Source organism: Ursus maritimus, unplaced genomic scaffold, assembly GCF_017311325.1.
Source record: "Ursus maritimus isolate PB19 unplaced genomic scaffold, ASM1731132v1 scaffold_2, whole genome shotgun sequence".
Taxonomy (NCBI): Eukaryota; Metazoa; Chordata; class Mammalia; order Carnivora; family Ursidae; genus Ursus; species Ursus maritimus.
In genome coordinates this window covers 55158067-55174532 of record NW_024424452.1, presented here as the reverse complement: position 1 = coordinate 55174532, position 16466 = coordinate 55158067, and positions in this window count along the sequence as shown.

The following is a 16466-nucleotide window of genomic DNA, read 5'->3' as shown; positions in this document are numbered from 1 at the left end:
CTTTTTCAACCTATTTATGAAGTAGGAAAATAAACAGAAGAGTAGGATGTCTTTTGTTTTTAGAAGATAGTGATAACATATGATGGAAAAGAGTACAAAACTGTCCAGCTCCACTGTTACTGAGGTAGCCTCCATGGAGGAAAAGGATAGAATATGACTTTGGGAATGTTCAGTGTGTCCTGCAGAAGCTAAGATGTGAGTGATACTCAGATGTTGAACCCTGCGACCTGGAACGAGGCACAGGCTCCTCCATCCAAACTCGAAAAGGAACATAGTGACTAACACATAGATTGTCAGAGAACATCCTACCTTTCCATTGACCTGTCGTCTTTACTCAGTTCCCTCCTTATAAATCCCAATTATCTGGATTTCATTCTGTCACATCAGTCATCCCCATGAGCAGGCATCAATGTTTGGGCAAGTAGCCCAAATTATGGTGATTCCGGCAGCAAACAAAAAAAAGTGAAACAATCAAAGAGTAAATAGAGGCAATTCTGTTTCTGTCTAATGGATAAGCAGAAGATATAGTAGTCTGGGACAATAAAGAGGAATTAATGAAAAGAAGTCTTTTGATTCCATAATTTAAGTGCTCAATGAATGGACCTCAAATACATCCCTGGTTCTGACTATGAAACTTCAACAACACTTAACATGTTAACAATGTTTAACTTGCATTTATTTCCTTTCTGTATAAGAATCTTTATTTAAAGAGAGAATTTCAGCCTGGTCATTATTGTTAAAAAAAATAATTTCATAATGATAGTACCCTGTCTTTCTCTGAAAGGAATATTTGAAACAATTACCTTCCCATATCATGAACTCAACAAGGAAACATGCCCCGGAAACCCATGGAATAGAAAAATTATCCTTTGTCTTTATAGTTCAAATCAATCGTATACTGATTCCAAAATGTATTCTGCTCGGACTATGGACAAGTCATAGGTGCAGTCTTGTGTGTTTCTATGAAGCCACTTTACAATTAGGAAATACCACTGCTTACAAAGATAAGACACATTCCCATTCTTTCAAAATCTATTTTTGTGTATATTGCTTTTGCTCAGTGAACCATTTATGATTTTTGTTGATTATACAATAATTTGAAGCTTTCCACAAATACATTTTTTGTTACCATAACTCCAAGCTATAAAGGAGTAATTTATATTTCTAGCCAATTTGTTCGCCTTGGGTCCTTTGAAAGCGAGCTGGTGAAGCATGGAAAATAGGCTCAAAGACAGTGAGCTGAAGAAGTTCTGGATACTGCAGTTGTGATCATGCTCTTTAGAACTATATGAAGGTATTTGTTTGTCTTAGTCCTTTTGGGCTGCTATAACAAAATTACCATAAACTGGGTGCTTATAAACAACAGATATCTGTCCTCACAGTTCTGGAGTCTAGGACATCCAAGATCAAGGCACTGGGATTTTCGAGTCTGCTGAGAGCCCACATTCTGGGTTCATAGATGGTGCCTTTTTGTTGTGTCCTCACCTGGAGGAAGGGGCCAAACTGTCTTGTGCCTTTTTCATAAGGGCACTAATCCCATTCTGAGGGCTACACCTCATGACCTAATCATCTCTCAAATGCCAACCTGAAAACACCACCACTTTGGGGATCAGGTTTTTAACATATTAACTTGGAGGCTGGGGAGACACAAGCATTTAATCTATCATATTTTTATAAAAACAAAAAAAGCCTTATGAGGGGCGCCTGGGTAGCACAGTTGTTAAGCGTCTGCCTTCAGCTCAGGTCATGATCCCAGGGTCCTGGGACCGAGCCCTACATTGGGTTCCCTGCTCAGCAGAGAGCCTGCTTTCCCTCTCCCTCTGCTGCTCCTCCTACTTGTTCTCTCTCTCTCTTTATGTCAAATAAGTGAATAAAATCTTTAAAAAAAAAAAGTGGATGGATTTTAGTGCCAATCATTAAAGGAGTCCTTGATTTGAAAAGAGTTGGCATAAATTAAGTTTTAAATATATTGAGTTTGGGGTTGCCTGGGTAGCACAGTCATTAAGCATCTGCATTTGGCTCAGGGCGTGGTCCCGGCGATCCGGGATTGAGTCCCACATCGGGCTCCTCTGCTGTGAGCCTGCTTCTCCCTTTCCCACTCCCCCTGCTTGTGTTCCCTCTCTCACTGGCTGTCTCTCTGTCAAATAAATAAATAAAATCTTAAAAAAAAAAAATAAGCCTTATGAGAAGGAGGTAAATAGCTCTGCTAAAGTCCTTTCTGTTAACTGTTTACCTGAAGAAGTGTAATAGTACTATATTTCCATGTTGTATAACATGAAATAAAACAGAAATATAAGCTTTGCCTTCAAGAAGCTCACAATCTACTTCAAGACTCCTTGAAACCTTAGCAAATGATTATCACACACACAGTATGAATAAATGTAAGGTCTAGGATATTTAAGGGGAAAGAATCTTAAGTAAAATTTTTATGCTTGAGGAGATCCAATTGCCAAGCTTGACCTAACTGTACTTAATTATTCTTATGGGTCACTCTCAACTAATTCCAATCTTTTAGGCTAGTAAGAATACTTTCTGCAGAGAAAATAACTTTATCTTTCTTAGCAACACAATTACATTATTACATTTTTTAGAAATACTCAGTTCATTAAGAAGGAGACAAAGACAAATATCACTGATTTGAAATTGTTAGTTCAGAATCACATGGTATGAAATTGAAAACATGCATTGACTGAAAATTACAAATATGCTAACTACTAAGTGGAAAATATTATTTGCCCTTAAAAATAGTAGTTTCTGCTCACTTAATAGGGCATTAGGAAATAATGTCACAGCTGTCCATAACGCTGTGTTATAGGTTGTGTGTTATATGTGCCTGTATTATGTGGACACTACGTGATATTTTATGAAAAATTTAACGGTACAGATGGGAAAGCAACATGAACTGCAGCTTAGAGAGGATGCAGAGGCAGAGAGAAAAGCAAGACTCTGGGTTAGAAAAATCTGGTCAATAGGCTAGCTTCACATCTTACTAGCTGTGTAACTTTCATCAAGGTTCTGAACTGTTCCAAATCTTAGGTGTCTTCTTTCTTTCTTTCCCTCCCTCCCTCCCTCCCTTCCTCCCTTCCTTCCTTCCTTCCTTCCTTCCTTCCTTCCTTCCTTCCTTCCTTCCTTCCTTCCTCTTTCTCTCTTTTCTTTTCTTTTCTCTTTTCTCTTTCTTTCTTTCTCTCTCTCTCTCTCTTTCTCTCAATTTCTTATCTGTAAAATGGGACAACTCTTCTGAACCACATATGACTTTTGATGAGAATGAGGCAACAAATAGAACACCTGGACTAATGCCCAGAACATGCAGGCACTTGGGTTTAGTTCCCCTTCCTGACTTAATATTGATGACTTTTTCTTGTGGAATTTAACAAAGCAATGTGCATATACTTGTCTATAGAGCTCAAGAATTTTTATTAATTTCTCATTATTTCTATATAGAATGGAATGTTTAGAATCGGACAGAAAACAAAAGCATTTAACATTTTTTCAATTAAGAGAGTATGTCTCTAAGAGAAATAAAAATCCGGATCCAGTTAAGGATTATATATTATTATACACAAAGATTTATTCTGGTCATTCACTCTTCAGTATTCATATCAATGCATATACATTATTTTCTAACATATGTACTTCATTTCTACAAATAGTGAACTCTTTATCCATTTTCGGATTGTTTTGAATTTATTAAAGCTGTGAATCTTGGTAAAAAAATCCAAATATATTTATTCTCAATAGTTAGAGTGATATTTAACATTCTAAAGTTCTTACAATGTATCAGGCTGTGTTAGGCACAATAATGACTCTGCCAAAGATACCCATGTCCTAATCCTTGGCATTGGTAAATATGTTAAGTACACAGCAACTGGGAATTAAAGTTGCAGATGGCATTAAGGTTGCAAATCAGCTGACCTCAAAATTTGGAGATTATTCTGGACTCCATTGTGGGCCCAATGTAATGACAAAGGTCTTTGAAATATGGAGGAGAGTGGCAGAAGAGTCAGCATTGCAGGAATTTGATGTGAGAGAGACAAGACCAGCCATTGTGGCTTTGAAGATGGAAAGGGGCCAGGAGCCAAGGAATGCCAGCAGCTTCTAGAAGCCAGAATAAGGCAAGGAAACAGAATCTTCAGAAAGCCTCCAGCAGGGTACACAGGCCTGCTCTCACCTTGGTTTTAGCCTAATGAGACACATTTTTGACCTCTGAACTATAGAACTGCAGAATAATAAATTTGTGTTGTTTAAAGCCACTAAGTTTGTGGCAATTCGTTACAGTAGTAATAGGATTATAATATGCAAGCACTCTTCTTAAATGTTTTATATGTATTAAATCATTTCATTTTGAAAATAATCTTATATCCAGGGTGCCTGGGTGGCTCAATCAGTTAAGTGTCTGACTCTTTTTTTTTTTTAAGATTTTATTTATTTATTTGACAGAGAGAGAGAGACAGCCAGTGAGAGAGGGAACACAGGCAGGGGGAGTGGGAGAGGAAGAAGCAGGTTCCCAGCAGAGGAGCCTGATGTGGGGCTAGATCCCAGGACTCTGGGATCACGCCCTGAGCTGAAGGCATACGCTTAACAACTGAGCCACCAGGTGCCCCAGGTGTCTGACTCTTGATTTCAGCTCAGGTCATGATGCAGGGTAGTAAGATAGAGTTCCAGGTTGGGCTCCGCACTGGGTGTGGAGCCTGCTTAAGATTCTCTCTCTTCCTCTTGCTCTGCCCCTCTGCTCCCCCCCCCTCTCTCTAAATAAAAAAAAAAAGAAAGAAAAAGAATAAAAACCAACCTAGGTATTAATATTATTCTTTTCCTTTTATGGTTAGGAAAAAATTTTAAAAAGAGCTGAATGCATGAAGAAGTCAAGTAACTTGCCAAAGTTGGTAAGTATTTGATCGTAAGGGATCTTCTAGTTCCAAAACCTCCATTCTTAAACATTACAAAACACTTCCTCTCTTGACTTAAATACATTTTTGGGTGGTTCATGGAGCCCCTGATGCTTGTCCATCGATGCCAGCGACCTAGAAAGCGTTATCTGCCAATCATTAAAAGAAATAATTTTTGCCTCACCTTGAACCTTTTTTTATGGTTCAAGCACATCATAGGCATATTAAGATGGACTAATGTAAAATCATTTTAGAATAAATGAATCTCTCAATAAAACGGCAATATAGTAGCAATATTTGGAGAAAAGCAGATTTATGGGGAAAGAGAGGGTCTCATGTACTCTTCTCCTTTACCTTGCTTCTGTCTCTCTTTCTGGTTCTCTTTCTCTCTCTCTCTCTTTCTCTCATGCACATAATATACATTTTTCCAAGAGTAATTAACATGTATAAATACAACAAGGCAGTGCCCTCACCAGGGAAATAGGCCAAGGGCAGTCTGTTGTAGGAAGAAAGGGATGAGGGTGAGTTCAGCTTGACAAGATGGTTGACCATGAAGCTTTCCCACTGAACTTCCTACCACTCTGTAGTCCTCACCTGCCGCTTGGGTAGGGTCTGCCCCTGTCATCTGACACCTAAGTGTTTCTATTTCACCACATTATGAACAATCTAAATAAACACAGGTAAAAAAAATCCGAAACACTTCTAAGAGCCCTTCAGACAAACATTTTCATGAGAGACATAGTACTAAAAAATGTTTTAAAAGAGAGAAAAAAGGAGACACCATTTATTTTGTGCTGCTCTCCCCCCTTTAGTAGCCTTTGACCTCTCTACTCTTGAGCTTTCAATGCCATTGCCCATCTTCATGGAAAAACGAAGCTTCTTTCTTTTGTATAAAATTTCAGAACTGTTTTAAATAAATAATATAAAGGGTACATAAGAAATAAAAATAAATAATATCTAAAGATATTTAACTTTTTAAATATTATTTTTCTTTATATATGTATATATACTTCATTGGAATAATGAAAGAAAACATGTATTTGGCAACTGTGCTGAAATGAAATAAAGAAATAGGAAACAGTCAACTGTACCAAAAATTAGTTTTAAGATCTATATCAGACATTCAGATTCTCAAGTGATGGCAGAAATAGCCTGTGACTAGGGAGCACAACCAGTTACTGATTTGGTGACCCTGTGCCCTGAATGGAAACCAGTGCACTTTGTTGGTGAACTGAAATACCACTATCCCCCGCTGGACAAAGCACGCTTTTCTGCATGTAAGAGTGTTTTATTAAAATCATTTCTCTGCACTACAAGTCAGTGACAGGTGTTAACCAAGTCAGTTGGCAAACATTATTATGTTTTTTAGATAGGATGCTTCTAAATGACAGTTTCATAATAACCTAAAAGAGCACATAATACACAGGCAAGCCCTACTCTAAATTATTAAGTAATAAAATGTAGCGTGATTGTAATAGTCTCCAGACTACCCATTCTTTTTCACAAATCCTTCTCCAAACTACGTTTCTTCCCCATTCATGCACGCATGCGCGCACACAGGTACACATACACACTCATGAAAGATGTCACTTTTGAATGCTTTTTCAACTTCCTGCCAATGGAAAATTGCTCTTAGGGAAAAAGAAAACTCTAAAACCCAACTCAGATTGTGTGATTCATAACATTTATAATGTCATAGAGTTGTTACTTCTAGTGGTGTTTGTATTTTGCCCTTAAAAAAGAGGGGGGGGGAATGCAAGGGGATGTCCCAAAGGAATGAATATGTATTAGTGAGATTTCATAAAGCAAATGGCAGGTGGGATCCCTTTTTTGTGTAAGGGCTTGCTTCCTTGTGACTCTGAAATCACACAATTTGAAGTGACCATCTGTTTTTAAAGCATACTTACCTAAAGTACACACACAATGTGGGCTCCCTTGTTAGGCACAAGGCTCCAAAATCATAGATCCTGAGTAGGACTGAGTATATGTAGACAGTTTAAAGTGCACCGCATATTTACTTGTTCAGCAACGCATTATAAAGATACTTCAAAGTAAACAGAAGTCATCCATAAGGCAGGTACAAGGGATCATTTAGTTGGCAGTAAATTTAACAAGGGTCAGTTCCAGGCAGCAAAGATCTCTTGATTGGACCACATAGCAAGGCATAAAAATAAATAACAGTAACAATGCAATGCACAATCATATATAGATCACATAGGATCATTTTATGCGCATTTATATAAAAAACATAATTTCTTAACAGAGAATATGGCTCCTCACTTATTGTAAAAGGTTGGAAGACATATCAACCTTATATACTTCAGCAATGTGTGTCATTTACTTATATTTTGAGGCCAAGATAAAAGGTAGCTTGCATATGTATTTCAAATTATATTTTGTTTTCATTTTAATCAGCAATCCTTGTTTTTAACCACATCACAAGGTGGGAGGGTCTGTATTAATTGGATAGAGCATGACAGGAGAAAATACAGAAGTAGTGTGTTTTGGGGTTTTTTTTTAGATTTTATTTATTTATTTGACAGAAAGATAGACAGCCAGCGAGAGAGGGAACACAAGCAGGGGGAGTGGGAGAGGAAGAAGCAGGCTGCCAACGGAGGAGCTTGATGTGGGGCTCGATCCCAGAACACCAGGATCACACCCTGAGCTGAAGGCAGACATTTAGCAACTGAGCCACCCAGGCGCCCCAGAAGTAGTGTGTTTTTTAAACATGTTTAAAAAAAATTAACTAAATCCTTCTTCGACTATAACTTGGTTTCTTTAAGGCTTCATTTATTTCAGGCTAAGGTTTTATGAGCATCTACCAATTTATACTTATCTTTGTGAGAATAGAAATTGATTTTCTACTATAGGTGTTGCTTACTCTAGGGAATAGACACATTCTAGAAAGAGAGTTGCTGGAAATGGTTTTTTGTAATACTTGCATTTTATTTTCCCCTTGACATTCATTATAAACTTAAGGACTGCATGGCAAAATATTACCACAAGAGAAGGTCAGCTCAAACAGTCTCCAGAAAGAATTTTTTTTCTAAGAAAAAAAATACTAACTTTAATGTATAATTGCAAATTAGAATTTGGGGATTATTAATTTTATCATGCTGCCTTTAAGGTGACAAAATGGGGGGTTAGAATAAAGAAAGGAACTAGTAGTTGTTGAGTTCCTCTATGTGCCAAGTGTGATTGTATACCTCAAAATTCATATAAGTTTCCTACAGATTGAGATCCTTGGACTAATTGCATCATAATCAGATGAAATGTTACATTCCAAGGCTGACTGTAAGTCTAGAAAATAGAATCAAAGCCTTTAGGGGATGAGGCTGGGAAATCTGCATTTTTAACAAGCAGATTGGGTATTTGTTAAGCAGTCTTAAGTTGGAGAAGCACTGATCTATGTTGGGGAGGTCCCCCCTTCCTAGGTAAAAATTTTCATAAACTAAGTTTTTGAAAACGACAATGTTTACATAATTTAAGATCTTAATTTTTAATTTCTTGATTGACTATTTGCATATGAAGAATTTCTGTTCTTGAATTGTAGCCGCAGAGCTTGGAACTGGTAAGGAGGGTATATGACTACAACTGACTGAGACGTTGTCTCCTTAACTCTTGACTCAAGGAAAAGAATTGCTCTTCGGGGGACAGAACAAAAGCTGTCTCCATTTCCCCATTTCTTTCAGATGAATGGATCTTTCTAGCCTGAAACCCCAAAGCAGACCACAAAAATGAATTCTTAAAGGTAGCTAAATCAAAACACTTTGATAAGCAATCAAAGCCTGATATTGTCTTTTACTAACATTCAGCAGAACACATATTGCTACATACTAGGAACTGATCACTCAAAAGCCAATTGATGTCACAGACAGTGCTAAAGTGGTTCATGAATTTGAAATGACAACAGATGCTTTGAAAAAGGCAAGCCGGCTGGATTTTGATTGAACATGCTAATTTTCAAAAGAATCATTCCCTAGCTCGATTTTATACAGTGCAACCTGTTAAGACTATTTGGGAATCGCAGGGGCTGGTGATAAAATAATATTGAGCTCAATTATCCATTATCAGAGGAAAAGAGAGCAGCATCCCCTTTGTCCCTTTGCAGGTTGATTTGAATACACAATACCAGAGGGGACAGTGAGATGACTCAGAGGACAAGTGGCTGCAGCTCGGGGAACGATCAGAGTGAGTAAGTGACAGAATTTGGGGATATGTCCCTGCTAATTTGGGTTTGCATTGAGATTAAAGCTTTAATTTCTACCACTTGAGAAAAGAGAGTTAAACAAACAGCCTCTCTCCTTAAGGCAAGATTAAATTGAATCCTTTATCATGGGGATCCATAGAGGATGAGATTAAGAATTCTCATCAGCCAGTTAACTTTAGAAAATATTTAAGTGTAGGATCTCATGGTAGAGAAATGTTTCCTTATAGCCAAGTTCCCCTCAGCTGCAGAAAACTCAAAGTGGAAATTCAGGACTTTTTGGATTGATTAACAAATTGATGGCAGTCCTTGACCTCCCTCTGCTCGAGCATTTTAGAATTTCTCCTGATTAAATCACCAGTGAGAGGATGGCCTTGTTGTACCAACAACAGTGATACGAGTGTTGGCACCCAAATATTTTCTCTGGTTGCCTGGTATCCCCTCTGTTTGATCTAATTCTTTTGGCTCTTCTGGTGGTACAAATTGTGCTCTCACTTTAACATTCTTCAGAGCAGGGATTGCAGCAACATGAATGAGGCATGCTCAAGAATAGCATTAAGGATATTTTTGCCAGAAAACTTGGTAATCGAGATACATAATACTTATAATATTTTTAAAAATCAAAATAATGCAAAAAAAAATTCCTGAGGAACAAAATATCAAAATTTTAAAGATTGTCTATTGTAGTTTGCTTTCTGAGCCTGCATAACTGGGCAGTAGAAATCATCCTTTCCTTTCATTCTGGTCCCAGATCCATTGCATCTTCTTTGCACCCCCAAACCCACCCCAGGTAGATTTGTAAGAGTTGACAATGACCTGAAAACAGATGGGACAACCATAAGGTTTATATATAGTATATGTTTTTTCATCGTAAGGCTTCATTGTTTACCATTTGGTTCAAAACCTGAGAGGTTATTTGGGTAAGTGAACATAGGGGTGCACATTTGTTTCTCTATTTGTTTCAGGCATGACACTGTTAGTATCTAAAGTTATTTAATATATAGCTAATGTAAGCTATCTCATTAGCCACATCTGATGTTAGAATGAAGATACTTGAAATTTCAAAGAACTTTCCTGTTTATGTTTTTAAGAAGTCATAGTCTTGCAGTTGAGTTGATTCCCCACTATTTAATTTGTATTATGTTTTTTGAAATAGGATTAACCACCCTTTTCACAAATCCAAAACGTGGATTTTGTGTTTTAAACTTAGGAATATTATATCCTGATTGACAAGCCGTCCGAAAGGTTGAAAGAACTAAAGAATTTCATCCCTACTCTGGGCCAAAAGATCCAGCTTAGAAAGCTGCCTGTAGAGGAGCTTAAGAGAGATTTACTGGAAACATTTTTTGGCTTTTAAAGCTCTTTTTAATGGGTAACCTAAATGCCATTTTAGTATAGAGTCTGTAGACTTCTAACGGCCATACCAGAAGGGCCCCTTCTAATTGGCTGCTTAGATGGCAAGGTCACATATATCAATCAAGATAGCAGACATTTTGGAAATGTATCAGAGGGAAAAGTTAAGACTGAAAGAATCATTAAATACTTTTCATAGTTTTCTTTCTAAAAAATATCATAGTAGAAATCTAATCTCAGAGTTGTCATATACTTGTTATTTTTCTGATTAATTGCAAAGATTTAACTCCTTTCCTGTAAAATTTTCTCAATTCAAGAAAAGTAGTATCAAGTCCTCCTTGCCTCCACTTTAATTAGAATTTTGCTTAATTTGAAAGGTTTTATAAAAAAAAAATTTAGAATATCTCATTCAATGTGAATATCTGAGAATGCCTACTTCTTTTGGGGTGCAGTTTGAAAGCTGATACAACTTTAGATGGCACTCATATCAAACCTTTATAGGTGACTAACATTTTGAAGATAAGAAAACTCACAGATGTGGGTAGTTCTAAGGATTTCTTATGCCTCCTTCTCCTCCCCCCTCCTTCTTCTCTTCCCCCTCTTCCTTTTTCTGTTTTGACTTGTTGCCATTTGTTTTTAATTGAGATTGACCTGAAAATGTATGTCTTAAGTCAACATACCAGGAACCTAAGCGACTTAGTGTGAATGAAGAAAACTCATTGGCTGTTAGCAAACAATAGAAGAGCGGAAGCCAAAGCCAAACGTTGCAGAGAAGATGTGTAGCAAATCACCAGGTTTAAAATGTAATTGTAGGCGGTCTCTTCATTGATTGAATCATGTGAATGAAGACTTCTAAGTTAAACCCCATGGTTTATTTTGAGGAATGAAGGGTTTAGCTTTAAAGGTATAGTATGGAAATTGAGAACAAGGGAGTTTCCAACAACTTAAAGGAACACTTTCCTGATAAGCTCTTTGGGTACCCCCTACTCTATTATATCGTATACACAGCTAACTGCATAAATCTCTTTAAGCAGGATTTAGTCTTTTCCTCCTCAAGAAGTTATGTAGACAATAAATAGGACAGATTGGACTAGGCTAGCAGGCATCAGGTGAAAAAAGTAAAATTATTTTTAAACTTCTTTGCTGACGTTCCGTGTCATGCTCTAGAAGCCATTATGGTTTTTTGTTAAGTTGTAAGTGTTGGTTCTTGTAAAATATAAAACATATGCATATTTTCAGAGAGTTTATAGGTCCATGTTTTTTATTTTTTCTCAACAAATAAGAGAGAGAGATAGACAAGCAAATTCCATAATGACTAGAAGCAGAAGGAGAGAAAAAGTAAGATAAAGAGAAGTAGGAGAGACTACATGAAGGAAAGAGCTGACAGTACAGATTCTTTAACCCATAAATCTTTTATTTTTTTCCATATACACCTTGTTATTGAAAATGAATGGCATGAACCTATGTTAACCCAAAATAGCACAGAATGTGAAACTGGAGGGAGAATTTGCAAATATATCTTTCTTAAAGAGGATTCTCTTCTTTTACTGGAAATATTATTTGAACACCTACCTACTGCTGGCTACCAGATTGAAATGTACTTTTTATGAACATCTCTACAACCTATACCAACAAATATATTCAGGAATTAAAGGAAAAGATATGTCTAAGTTTCTCCCCTTCCTTTATAAAGGGGAAAGTCAGGCTTTAGTTATTTTGACAGAGAAGTGTAGTTCATATGTCGCTAGAAGAAACTATATCCCTAAGTGTGAGTATTTAATTCTTTCCCTCATTCTCTCTCTCCCTCTCTTTCTCTTTTTCTCTTTCACACACACACACACACATACACACACATATTGCACAATCTGGATAGGATAATTTCTCATTTTAATTTTCACATTCATTCATTTTTTCCCCCTTATCAACAGTAGGCCAACACTACTACCTAGCAAGGAATTCTGATCTAAGCACTGAGGATATAGTGCTGAATGAAACGTTGCTATTACATGCCATGATTTCCTAATCTCTTTGTAAGTAAGAATATAGTATGTCTGGGTATATGTGTGCCTGTTATTATCATCTGCACAGAATAGTTTCTTATACACAAATGTTCTTCAATAACTACTAATGAATTAAGTTTGTTTCATTGATTTTATTTTTCACTTTTATGTTTATTCAGGGAGAAAATGAGTGATTATACAACAAAATACACTGGAGACATTCTGATTCTTAGTAAAAATTCTCAAAATTAAATTTTACACCATGCATGATTTCTTATTAATTGAACAACTATGTATTAAGCACCTATTATGTTATAAATACTTGCACTTGATTAAGTATGATACAGAGACACATGTGCCCATGCACACCACAGATGCAATCCTTGCTTCCCTGGAAAGACGATAGGCTTGATGATTCCATTTTCCTTTCTGAATGCAAACTAAGAAGTGTGAAGCAGTAATGAATAACCCTGTCAAAGGGCCAAAGAACAATGATGTAAGGTGCTTAAGTATTTTAAGCAGTTGCCAAATACTAGAAAATGTATCCACCAATTGATTGATCACTTTGTGAAAACAAAAATAAACAAAACCAAAAGTTAAAGAAAAAAGGTTATTGCACTTCAATATTACCTATCCCCATCTACTCCATCATATGCTCCCTTGCTTACAATTGTATTGTGATTATATTTAAGTTTTTTAGTTATTACTTTTGGCTTATTTCCCCACTGACAAGTGAATATTGATTTAGAACATGTTAATCTCAATGAATATATTTCATTTCCTTTTTCTTTTTTTATAGACAATATTTGACACCATGCAACAAAGGTACTCAAGCCTGTTATCTTTCCTGCCTCAAAATCTAGGAACAACAGAGAGAAGGGCATTATCCCCTAAAAAAATTGTATAAATCAATGCACAGCCACATAAGAAAACTGCATTTAGCCAAGCTGCTGTTGGTGAGCGGGTTTATCTCAGGCGCAATAACATGTGGAAAGAGACAATATCTTGGCTTTTACCGTGACAGAGAGAATCCTTTGAGGCTCTGAGCTCATGCAGAGTAATTTCCAATTAGCCCATTTCAATAAATGAGTCTTTTTCTTTTCTTTTCTTTTCTTTTCTTTTTTTTTTTTCATATAAGAGCTGAGGTCTTCATGTCACGGTTTCTTTTCACACTCTTCTGGTTACTTTAGTCCCTTTACTGGTGTCTTACCTTAGATTTCAAATCTATCTGTATGTGTTAGACACATCATCAAATATATTCCAAAGTCAATTGGGAATTGTTAAGGAATATTTTCAGCAATATAAAATACCAATTATAAAATAATGTCAATTAAACAAAATTAACAGAAAAGTAATCAACTTAAAAATTATTTTTAACACATTACAAAGAGTTGAAATCTCTGATCTCTAATTGCTCTTACATCAACAAAATGCCCATCTAGAAAAAATAATGAGCAGATGCTGTGACAATTTCTGGAAGGGGAAATACAGGTTGATAACCAATAAAAAATGTTTTTTCTCAGTAACAATCAATCAATACGATTTTAAAGCAGCAAAATGTACTGCCTTTACGTTAGAACAACCCCAAAATTCCAAAAGCTAAAAACCATAATGATTTATTTCTTGTTCTTGCTATANNNNATTCCTGGGTCAGGAGAGGGCTCTGCTTAGCACCCTCTGTACCTTCGGACCAGGCCTGAGGTGGCACAGAAACTATGTAACTTTGCCTGCCATGGCATAAGAAAAACAGAGGTTTCTGCTGTGGCTCTCACTGACTATTAAATGCTCTAGCTCAGAAATGACACAAGTCACTTTGACTCAAAACACATTCAAGCAGGACTGCTTAAATGGCCCCAACCTCCAGAAATGGTTAGGAGTTTAAAAGTAACCAATATTTTGGGGTGCCTGGGTGGCACAGCGGTTGAGCGTCTGCCTTTGGCTCAGGGCGTGATCCCGGTGTTATGGGATCGAGCCCTGCATCGGGCTCCTCTGCTATGAGCCTGCTTCTTCCTCTCCCACTCCCCCTGCTTGTGTTCCCTCTCTCGCTGGCTGTCTCTATCTCTGTCAAATAAATAAAAAATCTTTAAAAAAAATGAAAATAAAAAATAAAAGTAACCAATATTTGATGAGTAGCAGTAATGATAAGTGTACTGCCACTCTCTTCTCGCCTTGATTTTTCTCCACACTGTGACATCATTTCTAAGTTATAGCATTCATTTATTTATTCTATTTATTGTTTGTTACCCGCCCCTCCCCCTTCCTCATCCAAAGGTAAACTCCATGAAGGACTAGGAACAGACATTGTCTACCTTGTTGACCATTATATCCCAGACACTTAGAACATGATCTGGTATATTTTAATAATTGCTCATTAAAGAGTCATTAGAAGAGTAAAAAATGTATTTTTATAAATCTATCGAGTTATTTTTGGGAAATTGGGCAATGTGTAACAAGAGTCTTGAAAGATACAGATACTTTGTTAAAGTGATTTCTTTCCTAAAATAATAATCATAAATATGAGAAATTGTTTTGAAGAAAAATAGTCAGTTTAGAACCATTTAAAATGGTAAAGATTTAAAAACAATCTAAATTTCCAATAACAACATTATGATAAAATACATTTGGTTTGTCTATTTAAATATTTGCTATTCTATGATTGAAAATTAATGTTATGAAAAAATACTTATAATACAATGCATATGCAGCATAACTTAGTATATTAACATATACATTTGCTAAAGAAAAAATGAGGGGGAAATTTCCTAATCAGATGCAGATAGAGCTTTTGTTCCCACCTTACCTTTCTATTGCAAATACTTAGACGGGACTGATAAATTAATAAATCCATAATGGAAATAAAAAATAAGAAAAAGTCACATTATTAAACTCCAGCTTTTGAGGAAACTTAAAAAAGGAAAGGAGACAGGATCTGAGTGATAAAGAAAAAAGCAGACCCCAAAATATGCACACAAGTGAGCTGTCGTCAAAGACGGAAGCCATTCCGGGTATCCTCAAAGTACAAAGGAAGAGTATAAAGAGTAGTGAGCCCTGTCTAAATGATTAGAGAAGAGAGTCACACTCTCTTCTCTTCCTCTCCCTTCTGATTAGTAAGCATTAACAAAAGAATTATTTGATCCCAGACTACAGCAGTATTTGCTCAAACAAGCATGTTAATTGAGATAAGGTTGGGGTCAACCCTTTATCTTACAGTTCTTTGACAGGGGCACTGATCTCTGCAATTCCTCTAAGGATGTGAAGTTGGGGCACACACTGACAGCACTCTATCGATGGGAGCATGAAGGGTGGGAAGTTCCATAACTTTTTCCCCCTTCCTAAAATTATAGCTCTTACCCAATAAACATGAATGTACTTAGCAACATAGTCTCAAATTATATAATAAAAGTAAAAGGACAGAATTGTAAGGATAAATTCAATAAAAAATAGTCTCACTATAAACTCTGGACTTGGGAAATAGACACAGAATGGATCTACAATCCTCCTGGCCCCAGCAAGATTGATTTGAGCCAAGATGCCATTTATCACCTGACTTTCATAAGCCCTACTTTGACCTGTACACTACAGTGGTATTTTTGTCATGTCAGCGCTGGTATTTAATAACTCCCCTAACTTCTGGACAATTCCATTTCCTGCATGCACAGTTACCCTAGTAAATGGTTTCAAGTCCCTCTGCTAAAGTCTTGGAGGAAGATTTACTTGTGGCTGTGTTTCAGGGACATTTTTAATACGACCTGGCCTCCCTGTCAATCAAGGGGATCTGAGACCTGAATAAGAGGCAGCAAGTCCCTGTTACAGTTACTTGAATCAAGTCTCTGCCTATCTGACCTAGAATTTAACAACTTAGGTAGATCAAGCAGTAGCTTAATGTGCACCTATTTTATTTTTAAGGACACCATGATCAACTTGCCACCATCAGATGCTATGGCCCAGAATATTCTGATTATCATTTCTTTCCTATGGCTTATTATGCCATTTCCTGTGGCAGCCACCTTGTCTCCGATGGGT